This window comes from Coregonus clupeaformis, chromosome 10 (genome assembly GCF_020615455.1).
Source record: "Coregonus clupeaformis isolate EN_2021a chromosome 10, ASM2061545v1, whole genome shotgun sequence".
Classification (NCBI taxonomy): Eukaryota; Metazoa; Chordata; class Actinopteri; order Salmoniformes; family Salmonidae; genus Coregonus; species Coregonus clupeaformis.
In genome coordinates, this window is record NC_059201.1 from 19,366,936 (window position 1) to 19,384,570 (window position 17,635).

General features: G+C 41.7%; 1 protein-coding gene and 1 long non-coding RNA gene across 2 annotated transcripts in view; both read right to left on the reverse strand.

Annotated features, from left to right (window-relative positions):
* The window catches only part of LOC121575286 (S-adenosylhomocysteine hydrolase-like protein 1), a 96,833-nt gene that overhangs the window by 52,026 nt on the left and 27,172 nt on the right, over window positions 1–17,635 (reverse strand). The gene's annotated exons all lie outside the window — the stretch shown is intronic.
* On the reverse strand, window positions 476–13,099 carry LOC121575288. Its single transcript, XR_006002313.1, has 2 exons — window positions 13,033–13,099; window positions 476–2,765 (listed from the first exon to the last, which is right to left on the reverse strand). It is a non-coding gene; the product is annotated as an uncharacterized LOC121575288 (long non-coding RNA).

Here is a 17,635-nt window from a genome sequence, read left to right on the forward strand (position 1 = left end):
CAAATACTTATGTCATGCAATAAAAAGCAAATTAATTACTTAAAAATCATACAATGTGATTTTCTGGATTTTTGTTTTAGATTCCGTCTCTCACAGTTGAAGTGTACCTGTGATAAAAATTACAGACCTCTACATGCTTTGTAAGTAGGAAAACCTGCAAAATCGGCAGTGTATCAAATACTTGTTCTCCCCACTGTAAGTACAGTGGTGGGAAAAAGTATTCAATCATCATACTTGAGTAAAAGTTAAAAGTAAAAGTAAATGTTATACATCAAATTCCTTATATTAAGCAGTGGTGGAAAAAGTACCCAAAAGCCATACTTGAGTAGAAGTAAAGATACCTTACTGGAAAATGACTCAAGTAAAAGTGAGTCACCCATTAGAATACGACTTGAGTAAAAGTCTTAAAAGTACCTGATATTAAATGGCAGCTGCAAGGTAAATGTACTTAAGTATGAAACGTAAGAGCCGTAAATCCAAAAAGCAAAACAGCCAGACCTTTTATTTGTTTTGAGCTTTTCTGAAAGGTAACAGCCTTACGGATACATGAAGAGCTCAGATTTTTTTTAAAGAACGTGGATTCTCAAATAGGCCACACTTCAAAATACATCTCTTACAGACAAAATATAAATATGCCTTAATAATGAAGGAATATAGCCAGTAAACGTAAGCATGTACAATCACAGTCACTTTGCTTTAAAAAAAAAAAACATACTATAATAGAACCCTATACATAAAAAAACTAAAATGTTGATGAGCTTATCAAAAGTACATGTACAGAACTGCACACAACCTCACTGTAGGAATATGAGGACATCACCACTGATAGAACTGTATTAGAATTCAGTGTGTCAGGTCATGCCTTTGTAACAAGGACACCTATAACTTGTGAATTTTAAACATAAATTAACAAAACGTGTAAGGCATCCTTGTCCTTGCTAGCATTAAGCTGTCATTACTTGAAGTTGAAGAATTTACTTCAGTAAAATCTGGTTTTCAAAGTTTCTGGAATCCAGCCTTGCTCTCCTGGGCTGAAAACAAGTCCTGCAATGCTGAACAGCCTTTCACATGCAGCTGATGCAGGTAAGGGTGTGTTTAGCCTCAGAGACAGCTTACAGACCGCCGGGAAGGACTTGAGCAACTCCATATGATCAGCTGAACAGGCCAGATATCCGTCCAGCTGTTTGGAGCTTTCTTGTGCTTGAGATGTCTTCATGGCAGAGAAGAAGTCCTCCTCATCTGATGAACTGGTGCCACCACCTAGCTGAAGCAAGGGTTCTTCCAGGTGGTCCTTGATGTAGTCCATTCCTGAAATACAAGGAAGATGACAATAGAAATCATGCTGTTATGAGCCTACATTAATCCATCCCCATCTATATAAACCAAGCAACAGGGCTAAGTAGGCTACCCATTGGACTGAACCACAAAGTCAGGATTGTAGTTTAAATGGGTGGCTCTCAAATCTATGAAGTGTCAAAATGTACACTATACACAGTTGTTTATGAAAAATAAAATACTGTTAATTAACCAGCGCTTCTTCAGTCCCAGTTGTAGCGCATCCACCAGAGGCTTACAGTACTTCAGGGACAACTTGATTCGGTCAAGTTTTGTGATCAGCAGGTTGATAGTTGGAAGTAGCCACCCCATCTGGACATTGGTTTCAGCCTGCATGCAGGATGTTGATGGCCTTTCCGACTGGGCTCATGGTGGCAGCATACTCTGTTCAGCTGAGTAGTTGACTAAATGGATCAATGATAGTATATGGCTACAACATGTGAAACAGTTACTAGTCCCCAAGCAAAGGGTCAGGAAACACTGCAACAGATTTAGACAACATTCAAAACCTTAAATTAGCTGGAGGTCACAAGCATCTTCAACTGTTTCGGCTGCAAGTGTGGATCTTCCGCATTTGTTCCAAAGTGCTTAGCACTTGCCAAATGTTGAACAGGACACTTTTTTGTAAGCCTCACTAGATGTTGCTTTCAGGGCATCAACTGCAGATACTAAGTTGAGTAGGTGGCAAGCACAGCGCTGGTGCTTCGGCAGCTGGTACTCAAAACCATCATCCTTATTCAGGATCTTTGCCACATTAACAAACTCCACTTCTTCACTCTCCTTTTGTTCCTCTTCACCATCTTCCTGTCCTGGCTGAGCTGCTTCACCACCCACTGCTTCCACTACCCCGTTGTTTTCATCTTCTCCAAAACCTTGGAAAGCTAAAGTTAGAGCCGTTGTCTGTTGTTGTTCTCAATCTTACCCCGGATTTCAAACTCAGAATGGATGTAATTTAGGGCGCCTGTCAACACATCAAAGGTGTGCGATCCTCTCAAACGTTTACAGGCAAGGGCTGCAGAGCATCTGTTGAGACTGTCAGGGTCTATCCAGTGGGCTGTAACACCAATGAAGCGGTGTCTTCTTGCAGACCAGCAGTGGTGGTGGCGATATGGTCAACTCCTCTCATGGCCTCAGTCACCTTCTTCATTTCTGTGGAGGCCTCATCAATCCTGGAGCGCAGTGTGGGCCTTGATAAGATATTTGAGTTAGGCTGCAGATCCTGGACAAACTCTGAACGGTTCTTGTTCTACAACAGCGAATGGTTGGAGCCCTTGGACCACATACTTCACCACAGCTTTGTCAATGGATTTTTGAAACACTGTCTTCAGTAATGTGCTCTGCTTGATGGTGGAGGGAGTCTTAGGGGCATGTTTTCTCTTCAGTGTGTTTGCCGTCAGTTCTTCATACTTAAGATGGTGTACATGCGTTCTCTGAAATAAGAAGAAAAGGAAAAGAGAAAGACAGTTACTTAGCTACATAACTACCATCACCAAATACTTAAGGTATAGGATCCTAATTTTAACGCTATAAACAACATTAGTTAAGTGAGAGTTTGTGACCACCATTTAATATTACAATGAGAAAAAACTCATGTTAATTGATCTAGCTTGTAGGTTACGTCAATAACTTAAGTCTACAGTAATTAGCTAGGTAAGAACAACTTTATCAACCAACAAGGAATAAAATGGCTAGCTAACACCCGAAAGCTAACATTAGTTAGCTAGCTAGCTTGACCAGGTGTTTAGAGAAAAGGTATTTGGCTAGACTAACGTTAGCTGACTAAAATGTGCCAAGACTCTGAAACTACTAGTTAGCTAGCTTGTTAACAAGCTAGCTAGATAGCTCATGTCAGTTTAGTTAGATTGCGTTAGCTAACAAAGCTTCTGAATCTGGGCACATTTTAGCCAGCTAAAATAGGTAGCTACTAGCTAGTGAACTATTTAGGTATTTAGAATTAGCTAGCATGTTTGTTGCATTAGCAAATGTGGGCTAGCTAGGTTAGCTAATGTTAGCTAGCATGCTAACGTTATTCTAGCTAGCAAGCTAACAGTAGGCTTACCACAATGTGTTTTTTTTAGGTTCGAAGGAGAGTTCTTGAACTCTAGTATTTCCTGAACGGTAGGATGAATCCTTCATTCCGAGAAAATAAAACATTTATTTTAGATACAGCCAAGGGTGTTCGTACTCTTCAGGAGGTGGCGGTAGAGCTATGTCGGACATGATTGTGCGATTTCAGACACGCTTGGGCAAAGTGCAAATGAGTGGATGACTGATTTGCAAGTGACAGGCTCCCGGTGGTTGGGGTTTGCACTTTAGGACCCTTGGATTTGCCCAAACTGATGAGGATTGGATCAACTCTGCATGTCGTTGCCTGCTGCATTGCAAAACAAGTTCACCCATGAGTGTGCCGACTCGCCAATGTTGCTTGCATCTTTTTTCCAACGTGATTTGTTTTTTGTCTTCCAGCTTCATTTGATTTTGTAGCGAGTAACGAAGGTGTCAGGGGAAATGTATCGGAGTAAAAGTATACTTTTTTTTAAAAATGTATGTAGTGAAGTAAAAGTCAACAGAATTATAAATAGTAAAGTAAAGTACAGATACCCAAAAAAACTACTTAAGTACAGTAACAAAGTATTTCTACTTCGTTACTTTACACAACTGTAGATTCCAGAGGTAGCAACCTATTCCTGAAGGTTGAGTCTGGGTCACACTGTTCTGATTGAATGTGCATACCTCCACATGTCATGCAGGTGAGGACATGGGTGGATAGTGACAGGTTACAGAGAATCACCAATGGAAATGTTTGCTTTGATTGTTTCTACCACTGTGAGCAGATTTTGTGCTCGCAACACATTTTGTGCCTGCAGAACACTGATTCCTAAACCAAAAGCTTTTTTTTTTAACCAAGAGCCAGGGATCTTGCATGCTTCAAATCCTCAGAAACTGAGATTTGAGATTAATTATTTGCAAACAGCAGCAGCTCTAACTCGATACTTCTCCAATGTGAGTCCTTAGGCAGGGAGGGATGGATTGGGAGGTTTCTGCATGAACTTTGGAATGCTGTTCTTTTCATTTCCACAAAGTGCACATGCTCAATTCTTTCTTAAATTCAGCAACAACTGAGACAGAACAGCCTCAGCATTAAAAAGAACCAGAGCTCAAAGTCCAGAGGCACTCTGCCAGAGCACAAAGAGATTGATTGTTTTCTTGGTCTGTGTGTTGTTGTAAAGATATACAGTATGTGTAAGCGTATGTGATGCTGAGGTGAGTATGTGTCTGTTTTACTACTTGGCATACACAAGATATGCTACCTCCGTCCCCTATATTTGCTTTAATTTCAAGTCAAGTTTCACATTTTTTATGTCACATGCACAAGTACAGTGAAATGCCTTTCTTGCAAGCTCTGAACCCAACAATGCAGTAATCAATATGGTACTAAAAATAAAAATAAGAAAAACACGAGAAAGTAAGAAGCTACACTACCGTTCAAAAGTTTGGGGTCACTTAGAAATTACCTTGTTTTTGAAAGAAAAGCAAAATAATTGTCCATTAAAATGGAGAAATACAGTGTAGACATTGTTCATGTTGTAAATGGCTATTGTAGCTGGAAACGGCTGATTTTTAATGGAATATCTACATAGGCGTACAGAGTACAGAGGCCCATTATCAGCAACCATCAGTCCTGTGTTCCAATGGCATGTTGTGTTTGCTAATCCATGTTTATCGTTTTAAAAGGCTAATTGATCATTAGAAAACCCTTTTGCAATTATGTTAGTACAGCTGAAAACTGTTGTGCTGATTAAAGAAGCAATAAAACTGGCCTTCTTGAGACTAGTTGAGTATCTGGAGCATCACCAATTGTGGGTTCGATTACAGGCTCAAAATGGCCAGAAACAAATAACTTTATTCTGAAACTCATCAGTCTATTCTTGTTCCTTAGAAATGAAGGCTATTCCATGCAAGGAATTGCCAAGAAACTGAAGATCTCATACAACGCTGTGTACTACTCCCTTCACAGAACAGGGAAAACTGGCTCTAGCCAGAATAGAAAGAGGAGTGGGAGGACCCGGAGCACAACTGAGCTAGAGGACAAATACATTAGTGTCTAGTTTGAGAAACAGGCGCCTCACAGGTCCTCAACTGGCAGCTTCATTAAATAGTACCCGCAAAACACCAGTCTCAACGTCAACAGTGAAGAGGCGACTCTGGGATGCTGATCTTCTAGGCAGAGTTGCAAAGAAAAAGCCATATCTCAGACTGCCCATCTTAATATTTTCTTTTTATTGGCCAGTCTGAGATATGGCTTTTTCTTTGCAACTCAGCCTAGAAGATCAGCATCCCAGAGTCGCCTCTTCACTGTTGATGTTGAGACTGGTGTTTTGTGGGTACTATTTAATGAAGCTGCCAGTTGAGGACCTGTGAGGCGCCTGTTTCTCAAACTAGATTAGTTTTATAATGATCAATTAGCCTTTTAAAATGATAAACTTGGATTAACAAACACAACGTGCCATTGGAACACAGGACTGATGGTTGCTGATAATGGGCCTCTGTACGCCTATGTAGATATTCCATTAAAAAGCAGCCATTTCCAGCTACAATAGCCATTTACAACATTAACAATGTCTACACTGTATTTTGGATCAATTTGATGTTATTTTAATGGACAAAAAAATTGATTTTCTTTCGAAAACAAGGACATTTCTAAGTGACCCCAAACTTTTGAATGGTAGTATATATACAGTGGGGGAAAAAAGTATTTAGTCAGCCACCAATTGTGCAAGTTCTCCCACTTAAAAAGATGAGAGAGGCCTGTAATTTTCATCATAGGTACACGTCAACTATGACAGACAAAAATAGAAAAAAAAATCCAGAAAATCACATTGTAGGATTTTTAATGAATTTATTGGCATATGATGGTGGAAAATAAGTATTTGGTCAATAACAAAAGTTTCTCAATACTTTGTTATATACCCTTTGTTGGCAATGACACAGGTCAAACGTTTTCTGTAAGTCTTCACAAGGTTTTCACACACTGTTGCTGGTATTTTGGCCCATTCCTCCATGCAGATCTCCTCTAGAGCAGTGATGTTTTGGGGCTGTCGCTGGGCAACACAGACTTTCAACTCCCCTCCAAATATTTTCTATGGGGTTGAGATCTGGAGACTGGCTAGGCCACTCCAGGACCTTGAAATGCTTCTTACGAAGCCACTCCTTCGTTGCCCGGGCGGTGTGTTTGGGATCATTGTCATGCTGAAAGACCCAGCCACGTTTCATCTTCAATGCCCTTGCTGATGGAAGGAGGGTTTCACTCAAAATCTCACGATACATGGCCCCATTCATTCTTTCCTTTACACGGATCAGTCGTCCTGGTCCCTTTGCAGAAAAACAGCCCCAAAGCATGATGTTTCCAACCCCATGCTTCACAGTAGGTATGGTGTTCTTTGGATGCAACTCAGCATTCTTTGTCCTCCAAACATGACGAGTTGAGTTTTTACCAAAAAAGTTATATTTTGGTTTCATCTGACCATATGACATTCTCCCAATCCTCTTCTGGATCATCCAAATGCACTTCAGACGGGCCTGGACATGTACTGGCTTAAGCAGGGGGACACGTCTCGCACTGCAGGATTTGAGTCCCTGGCGGCGTAGTGTGTTACTGATGGTTGGCTTTGTTACTTTGGTCCCAGCTCTCAGCAGGTCATTCACTAGGTCCCCCCGTGTGGTTCTGGGATTTTTGCTCACCGTTCTTGTGATCATTTTGACCCCACGGGGTGAGATCTTGCATGGAGCCCCAGATCGAGGGAGATTATCAGTGGTCTTGTATGTCTTCCATTTCCTAATAATTGCTCCCACAGTTGATTTCTTCAAACCAAGCTGCTTACCTGTTGCAGATTCAGTCTTCCCAGCCTGGTGCAGGTCTACAATTTTGTTTTTGGTGTCCTTTGACAGCTCTTTGGTCTTGGCCATTGTGAAGTTTGGAGTGTGACTGTTTGAGGTTGTGGACAGGTGTCTTTTATACTGATAACAAGTTCAAACAGGTGCCATTAATACAGGTAACGAGTGGAGGACAGAGGAGCACCTTAAAGAAGAAGTTACAGGTCTGTGAGAGCCAGAAATCTTGCTTGTTTGTAGGTGACCAAATACTTATTTTCCACCATAATTTGCAAATAAATTCATTAAAAATCCTACAATGGGATTTTCTGGATTTTTTTTTCTCAATTTGTCTGTCATAGTTGACGTGTACCTATGATGAAAATTACAGGCCTCTCTCATCTTTTTAAGTGGGAGAACTTGCACAATTGGTGGCTGACTAAATACTTTTTTGCCCCACTGTACAGGGTGAGTTCCAATACTATATTTTACAAGGTGCAGGGATACTGGAGTGATAGAGGTAGATATGTATAGGGGTAAGGTGACTAGGCATTGGGATATATGATAAACAGAGTAGCAGCAGCGTACTGTATATGATGATTGTATTTGAGAGTGTGCGAGTGTGTGTAGAGTATGTATAAAATGTGTGTGCATGTTGTGTGTGTGCGTGTGTGTGTGTGTAGAGTCCTGTGAGTGTGCATAGAGATAAAAAAACAAAAAAATAAACATGAGTCAACTCAGTCCATGTAGCCATTTTATCTATTTAGCAGTCTTATGGCTTGGGGATAGAAGCTGTTCAGGAGCCTGTTGTTGTCAGACTTGATGCACTGGTACCCCTTGCAGTGAGGAAGCAGAGAGAACAGTTTATGGCCTGAGTGGCTGGAGTCTTCAACGATTTTCCGGCGCTTCCTTTCACACTGCCTGATAGAGGTCCTGGATGGCAGGGAGCTCGGCCCCGGTGATGTACCTGGCTGTCCGCACAACCCTCTGTATCACCATGTGATCGAGGGCTGTGCTGTTACCATACCAAGCAGTGATGCAGCAAGTCAAGATTATCTCAATGGTGCAGCTGATTTGGACACCAAGTAAGTTGAAGCTCTCGACCCGCTCCACTCAATGTGAATGGGGTTGTGCATGGTCACGCAGTCGTGGGTGAACAGGGAGTATAGGAGGGAACTAAGCACACGTCCCTGTTGGGCCCCCGTGTTGAGGGTCAACGTGGCAGAGGTGATGTTGCCTACCCTCACCATCTGGGGACAGCCCGTCAGTAAGTCCAGGATCCAGTTGCAGAGGGAGGTGTTCAGTCGCAGGGTCCTAAGCTTGGTGACGAGCTTGGAGGGGATAATGGTGTTCAACGCTGAGCTGTAGTCAATGAACAGCATTCTCACATAGGTATTCCTCTTATCTAGTTGGGTGAGGGCAGTATGGAGTGCAATTGAGATTGCGTCATCTATCGATCTGTTGGGTGGGTATGCAAATTGTGGGTCTAGGGTGTCTGGGATGATGGAGTTGATGTGTGCCTGATTACAGATGTGAGTGCTACAGGGTGGTAGTCATTGTGGCATGAAGCCTTACAAGTTCTTAGGAACAGGAATGATGGTGGTCAGATTAAGACATGTGGGGACTCCAGACTTGGACAAGGAGAGGATGAAAATGAAGGTTAATATGCCTGCCAGCTGTTCTGCTCTGAGAACGTGCTCTGGAATACTGTCCGGCCCTGTGGCCTTGCAAGTGTTGACCTGAATAGAGCCCTTACTCACGTCGGCTTTGGAGAGCGAGATCACCCAGTCCTCTGGGTCGGTGGGGGCCTTCACGAACGGCACAGTGTTTATTGTTGACGCATGCATAAAATGCATTGAGTTCGTCTGGTAGAGAGGCATCATTTGGCAGATCATGGCTGGGTCTTCCTTTGTAATCCATAATGGACTGTAGCCCCTGCCACATGCAGCGGGCGGTGGAGCCTGTGTAATATCATTCCACATTCTTATACCAGTGGCGGTCAGTGCCGTTTAAGATGAGGACGATTTTATTTTCTTCATGAGCATGGCCTTATTTCTATTACAGCATATTGGATGACTGTCATTCATATTCCATTCACCCAGTTCAATGTAACAGCGATAGGTTTAGGCTACTACATGATACTCAAATGTTCCCTATACCCATCATGAGGTTGCTACAACGTAGCCTATGAATGAAAGTTTACAACGTAGGTACAGGGTGTAATCATTAGTCCAACAGTTGCAAAAGAGAGTTTATATTGGACAAATTCAGGTATGTTCATCCCTGTTTTGTTCCGTTTAAGAACGGTTTTTCAACAGAATCAGCGGAATGAATACACCCCTGATCACGGGTAAACACAGTTCACTTTCATAGCAGCCACGTTGTATTCCTTCTCGCATCTAACGTTATGCGCTCTCCACCTCTCACCTTGTCCCTTCGCTTGTGGACTCAATGCACAACACATCGCCTGTATGTGACCAGGCGAAAAAACCTTTCCAAGCCAAACCATATAATAACTGCTACACATAGCCTACATCTTTGTCACTAGATTAGCTAAAGTAACACCATAGTCAACATAGCTAATAGAACTAAATGCTTTAGTAAACCCGCTACAATCGTGCAGTAAAGTTACAGTGTACAGTCAGTAAGCAGTTACACCCGGCAGCCCCGGTTGCAATAAATTAGTCAAACCAAAAGCTTACCTTGACTTGGAAGAGTTCCAGTATTGTGTTGGATAGTCATAGCCAGCTAGCTAACATAGCATCCCTCTGTTTGAGCAGGGTGTTTGAGTAGGCTAAACTAGCTAGCTGCATTTGCTAGCTAAGTAAGTGAAACTGAAAGTAAAATAAAATTACAAAATCTCTCTTGCTTCTCCTTCATTTTGGAAGAAATTAATTTGTTCAAAACTGTTCAACTATTGTCTCTCTCTCTCTTTAAATGAACCACTCACCACATTTTAACACTGCAGTGCTAGCTAGCTGTAGCTTCTGCTTTCAGTACTAGATTCATTCTCTGATCCTTTGATTTGGTGGACAACATGTCAGTTCATGCTGCAAGAGCTCTGATAGGCTGGAGGACGTCCTCCGGAAGTTGTCATAATTACTGTGTAAGTCTATGGAAGGGGGTGAGAACCATGAGCCTCCTAGGTTTTGTATTGAAGTCAATGTACCCAGAGGAGGTCGGAAGCTAGCTGTCCTCCGGCTACACCATGGTGCTACCCTACAGAGTGCTGTTGAGGCTACTGTAGACCTTCATTGCAAAATAGTGTATTTTAATCAATTATTTGGTGACGTGATTATATTTAGTATAGTTTTATCTAAAAAGGATCACTTTTTAAATGTTTGAAAAAAAAAACATTTTTATGAAATTCACTGAGGATGGTCCTCACCTTCCTCCTCTGAGGAGCCTCCACTGTCATATACTGTCCTTTTGCTCGTTTGAGGACTCTGCGGAGGTCGTAGCAGGACTTCTTGTATTTGTTCCTGTCCTCAGCCGTAGCCTCAGGATTGTCTGCGATAGCCTTATGTGTGTTAGAGCTGAACCTCTGTGTTAAAGCTGCAATATGTAACTTTTTGGGCGACCAGACCAAATTCACATAGAAATCTGAGTTATAGATCTGTCATTCTCATTGAAAGCAAGTTTAAGAAGCGATAGATCTGTTCTACATGCGTTATTTTTATGCTTCCTGTTCTTAAAAATTTGTTTTTGTATCTTTTACTTTCGGTTTTGTACACCAGCTTCAAACAGCTGAAAATACAATATTGTTGGTTATGGAAAATATATTTCACAGCGGTTTAGATGGTACAATGATGCTCTACACTATACTTGCTTGTTTTGTCACAAACTGAAATTAGGCAAACTATTAGAATTTTAGCAACCAGGAAATGGTGGAGCGCTTTCTGCATAGTGCATCTTTAATCCAGGGCTTTTGATTGAGGAAGCAGTAAACCTTCACAGTGGGGACAACGTCGCCCGATGCATTTCCTAATGACGCCGGTGATGGAGGTGGTTAGATCGTCTATGCTATCAGCGGCACCTCAGAACATATTTCAATCAGCGCTAGCAAAATCAGTCCTGTAGCATAATCTCTGATTCTGATTATCATTTCTCAACAGAGCGAGTTACGGGTACTTCCTTTTTGAGCGTCTGCTTGTAAACAGAGTACGGTGTCATGATCTGATTTGCCAGATGGGGGACGAGGATGGAAGTTGGCCATCACGTGTCTTAATGACATAGAATTAAAATCGCTGGCAACAAGGAAAGCAGCCTCTGGGTGCAAGTTTTCCTGCTTGTTTATAGACTCGTACAGTTCATTAAGTACCAGGTTATTATTTTTCTTGTCTTGAGGTGGAATATATACACAACAGTCGATAACAGCTTAAAATTCCCTCGGGAGGTAGAAGGGTCAGCGTTTGACGATCAGGTATTCCAAGATGGGTGAACAATTGGTCAACTTCACTCGAGTCAGCACACCATTAGTTGTTGATGAAGGGGCAAACCCCTCTCCCGCTCTCGATTTCTCTGACTTCACTGTCCTGTCCGCTCAGTGAATGGAGAATCCATCGAGTTGGATAGCCATGGGGGGTATCTTGTTCGAAAGCCATGTTTCAGAAAAGCAGAGAATATTGCAGTTATGCGAGTTCCGTTGGTAGCAAATGCGCAATCTGAGGTCATCCATATTATGATCAAGTGACTGTACATTGGCCAATAGATTAGAGGTGGCCGGTTTTCCCTTCGCCTTAATCTCGCCAGGACTCCCCCTCTTTCCTCTGTAACGCCGGCGTATCCTCTTGATACCCCGCAAATTGGGTTGTAATTACAGAAAGAGCCAAGGGCAGATGAGTCTAAGTTGAAGCCGGAATTGAGGTAACTGCCAATCTGATGTTCGAAAGTTCTTGTCGGTTATAAGAAATTATAGCGGATACATTGTGAAAATAAGGTAAAAATAAACGCCAAAAGAATGACAAAATAGCAAAGTTGGGTCGGAGCTCAAAAAACTGCGGCCATACAGTACACCGCTATCTAACAGAACCATCTTCATTGAGGCTCAACTTGAGTCCTCCATGGCAAGACTCTAGACACCATATTTTTCCACTGTTTCCTTCTCTGTTCTTCAGCTTTACTACTCTCTATTGAAGGGGTCGGCAACAATACCGGCCCACAAGTGATTTTCTTCGGGGGCCGCAAATAAATACATAGACTAAAATTCAGCAAAACATTTGTTTAATTTAGGAAATCTGTTCCCAAGTATTCACACGAATAAAAAGAGATGTGATCGTGTCAATGTAATCAAGTTATGAAATTGTTATTTTCACATTTAATCTCTTTTTGGGCTTAGTTTTGTTCAATTTGCAGTGTACAAATTATAAATATGTCCCGGCCATCCCCTCTGACAAAAATCAGCACGCAGCTTAATCTAGGTGCCTACCCCTGCCCTATCGCATTCAGTCAATTATCCACTTCATTTTTGTAGAGAACAGGGACAGCACAACAGCAAAATTCAGTACACATCCATAATCCTCTTTCAGAAAGCTGACCTCTATCAACTGCAAACAAGAACATTTGATAGCATATGCTTAGAGCGGAGATTTTCTCTCTACCTTAGCACTACAACTGAGCATGTCAGCATTAAATGGTTGCATTGTAACTTTGCTACAATGTGACTCATATCACCTTAAGGGTGTTGAAAGCTGAAAATAATGCTACAAATGACATTTAGTTAAAATCATCGGTCTTCCTAAGCGAGACACGGTCAGGCTGCATGGCTCAGTCATAGAGGGTTTTTATGGAGCAGTGCTCAGACCTACCTCTCACCCTCTCACTCACCCTGTGTCTGTGTGCCTGAGCCATGGCTCCCGCTTGTAGCTCCATACCCCCCATTTGCAGTACAGGCTCCATGTCCATCCCTCACCAGTGCTCAAGCTCTTCTCCTGGCTGTTACGTTCAGCATCTGTTATCATGGCAATCTCCACACCAGGAGGGTAAAAGAGGGCCGTACCGTAGCCCCCACCATCAGTCACCTGACCAATCCGCTTCCCTCCTCTCTCTTTCTGTCCTTTACTTGAGTTGTTTCCCTGTTTGCAGTATTGTCTCAGTCTGGGTCTGTTCCCTCTCACAGTCTCTCCGCTAATGTTCTATTCCCTTCGATTTTGTAAGTTTCGTGCCCCTTTCCATCCAGTGTAATTCTGGCAGTGGCTGCTTGCTAATAGAGCCTGAGGTCGTTGGCTAATAAAAAGGACTGAAAGGGAATTAAAGCCTGTTTCCATAAGCCTAAAAGCACTGTAGCAGATCTGACCAGGCCTACAGATATGGTCCAGCCTAAAAATACCCACTATTCTGACCCATCCTACTTACACAGCGGGTTCTTTAGATCAGTAGGGCCGGAAAATGTGGTAGTATCATATGAAATACTACGGTATTCTAAAATGTTGGTATCATAAGTATCATGATGTTTTGGTAACATGATATTACCAGTACAGCGTGCAACACTAGTTCTTAGAAGCCTGTTCTTAGAAGCTTTCTTGCAAAATAATTATATCAGTGATATTGCACACAGCCTAGCACTTTTGGTGTTTTGATACACTTGTCTTTAAAAACAGAATTGTTTTACTGCCATGTCTGCTACTCATGAGATGCGCTTCAAAAGTTCATATAGGCCTAATAATGTAAGCATAAACTATATTTGAAAAATCTATCTTTCTGGTGCTCCTTACATTCTACTTGGTGCCTAATGTTTTTAAAGTTGGGAGCAGTGTGTGTCTGCGTTTGTGGGAGAGAGAGTGGTGTGTGTGTGTTTATGTGAGAGAATGGAGACAGAGCGAGTGTGTGAGGGAGGGAGTGTGTGTTACAACTGAAGAGTAAAGGTTTAAGGATCCCTCCACAGCCTTATACAGGATCTAGATAATTTTTCTAACCTCTCTGGATTACAACCAAATTATGTTAAGTGTACTATATTACGTATCGGATCATTAAAAAAATTAAACTTTTACATTACCGTGTAGTTTACCAATAAAAGGCCTGACGGTGAAGTGGACATACTCGGTATTCATATGCCGAAAGAAAATGATCTCACTACAATATATTTTAATAGAAAGTTACCAAAAATAGATAACATCTTGCTACCATGGAAAGGAAAATACCTGTCTATTTGTGGAAAAATCATCCTGATTAACTCTTCAGTCATATCCCAGTTTACCTACTTTATGGCCTTGCCTACACCTAGCGACTTGTTTATTAAATTATATGAACAAAAAATATTCCATTTTATTTGGAACGGTAAGCCAGACAAAATTAAGCAAACCTATTTATATAATGAATATGAATTCGGGGGCAGAAATGATTAAATATTAAAGCATTAGACCTCTCACTAAAGGCTTCAGTCATACAAAAGTTACACTTACAGTGGGGGGAAAAAAGTATTTAGTCAGCCACCAATTGTGCAAGTTCTCCCACTTAAAAAGATGAGAGAGGCCTGTAATTTTCATCATAGGTACATGTCAACTATGACAGACAAAATGAGATTTTTTTTCTCCAGAAAATCACATTGTAGGATTTTTTATGAATTTATTTGCAAATTATGGTGGAAAATAAGTATTTGGTCAATAACAAAAGTTTCTCAATACTTTGTTATATACCCCTTGTTGGCAATGACACAGGTCAAACGTTTTCTGTAAGTCTTCACAAGGTTTTCACACACTGTTGCTGGTATTTTGGCCCATTCCTCCATGCAGATCTCCTCTAGAGCAGTGATGTTTTGGGGCTGTCGCTGGGCAACACGGACTTTCAACTCCCTCCAAAGATTTTCTATGGGGTTGAGATCTGGAGACTGGCTAGGCCACTCCAGGACCTTGAAATGCTTCTTACGAAGCCACTCCTTCGTTGCCCGGGAGGTGTGTTTGGGATCATTGTCATGCTAAAAGACCCAGCCACGTTTCATCTTCAATGCCCTTGCTGATGGAAGGAGGTTTTCACTCAAAATCTCACGATACATGGCCCCATTCATTCTTTCCTTTACACGGATCAGTCGTCCTGGTCCCTTTGCAGAAAAACAGCCCCAAAGCATGAAGTTTCCACCCCCATGCTTCACAGTAGGTATGGTGTTCTTTGGATGCAACTCAGCATTCTTTGTCCTCCAAACACGATGAGTTGAGTTTTTACCAAAAAGTTCTATTTTGGTTTCATCTGACCATATGACATTCTCCCAAACTTCAGACAGGCCTGGACATGTACTGGCTTAAGCAGGGGGACACGTCTGGCAATGCAGGATTTGAGTCCCTGGCGGAGTGGTGTGTTACTGATGGTAGGCTTTGTTACTTTGGTCCCAGCTCTCTGCAGGTCATTCACTAGGTCCCCCCGTGTGGTTCTGGGATTTTTGCTCACCGTTCTTGTGATCATTTTGACCCCACAGGGTGAGATCTTGCGTGGAGCCCCAGATCGAGGGAGATTATCAGTGGTCTTGTATGTCTTCCATTTCCTAATAATTGCTCCCACAGTTGATTTCTTCAAACCAAGCTGCTTACCTATTGCAGATTCAGTCTTCCCAGCCTGGTGCAGGTCTACAATTTTGTTTCTGGTATCCTTGGACAGCTCTTTGGTCTTGACCATAGTGGAGTTTGGAGTGTGACTGTTTGAGGTTGTGGACAGGTGTCTTTTATACTGATAACAAGTTCAAACAGGTGCCATTAATACAGGTAACGAGTGGAGGACAGAGGAGCCTCTTAAAGAAGAAGTTACAGGTCTGTGAGAGCCAGAAATCTTGCTTGTTTGTAGGTGACCAAATACTTATTTTCCACCATAATTTGCAAATAAATTCATTAAAAATCCTACAATGTGATTTTCTGGAAATTTCTTTCTCAATTTGTCTGTCATAGTTGACGTGTACCTATGATGAAAATGACAGGCCTCTCTCATCTTTTTAAGTGGGAGAACTTGCACAATTGGTGGCTGACTAAATACTTTTTTTCCCCACTGTAAATCCGAACTGGTTCTCTAGCAGATTAGTAAGAATGTCTCACCACATGTTCAAGAATGGCCTTTTCCCTTTTATTCAGATTACAACCTCTCACTTTCGGTTATTTGAAAATGAAATCTCCAAAATATTGCTATTTTTAAAACAAGCCATAGAAATTTGGTTGCAATTTCAGTTTAATCCACCAGAAAAGAGAGAACAAATATTTAACAAATATTATGGTTAAACTCAAGTATACTAATTGATTGAAAAAAATACAATATTTTTGGAAAACATGTTTAAAAACAGTATAATCTTTGTAAATGATATCATAAATTGAACTGGTGGGGTTGTCACACATGCAGCTAACAAAAATATATGGAAATGTCTGATCTACTCAAAATTACAACCAACTTATTGCAGCATTACTGCAAAAATGAAAGAGGCAAGTGGAAGGGGGAGAAAGTAAGGAACTTGTCTGTTGGCCCTGTATTAAAGACCAACATTGGTTAAAGAAAATTGTGATAAATAAAATAAAGTATACCAGTTTCATTTAAGGACCAAAATATTGACATCTGTGCCATATAGACTGCAAAATAGTTTGGAAGAGATATGACGTACCGATTCCATGGCACATGGTTTATGAACTGATACACAAAACAACGCTGGATTCAAAACAGTTTTTTTATTTAAATTAAACAAAATTCTTGCAACAAATATAAAAAAAAAATCCAGAAAATCACATTGTAACATTTTTAAGTAATTCATTTGCATTTTATTGCATGACATAAGTATTTGATACATCAGAAAAGCATAACTTAATATTTGGTACAGAAACCTTTGTTTGCAATTACAGATATCATACGTTTCCTGTAGGTCTTGAACAGCTTTGCACACACTGCAGCAGGGATTTTGGCCCACTCCTACATACAGACCTTCTCCAGATCCTTCAGGTTTCGGGGCTATCGCTGGGCAATACAGACTTTCAGCTCCCTCCAAAGATTTTCTATTGGGTTCAGGTCTGGAGACTGGCTAGGCCACTCCAGGACCTTGAGATGCTTCTTACGGAGCCACTCCTTAGTTGCCCTGGCTGTGTGTTTCGGGTCGTTGTCATGCTGGAAGACCCAGCCACGACCCATCTTCAATGCTCTTACTGAGGGAAGGAGGTTGTTGGCCAAGATCTCGCGATACATGGACCCATCCATCCTCCCCTCAATACGGTGCAGTCGTCCTGTCCCCTTTGCAGAAAAGCATCCCCAAAGAATTATGTTTCCACCTCCATGCTTCACGGTTGGGATGGTGTTCTTGGGGTTGTACTCATCCTTCTTCTTCCTCCAAACACGGCGAGTGGAGTTTAGACCAAAAAGCTCTATTTTTGTCTCATCAGACCACATGACCTTCTCCCATTCCTCCTCTGGATCATCCAGATGGTCATTGGCAAACTTCAGACGGGCCTGGACATGCGCTGGCTTGAGCAGGGGG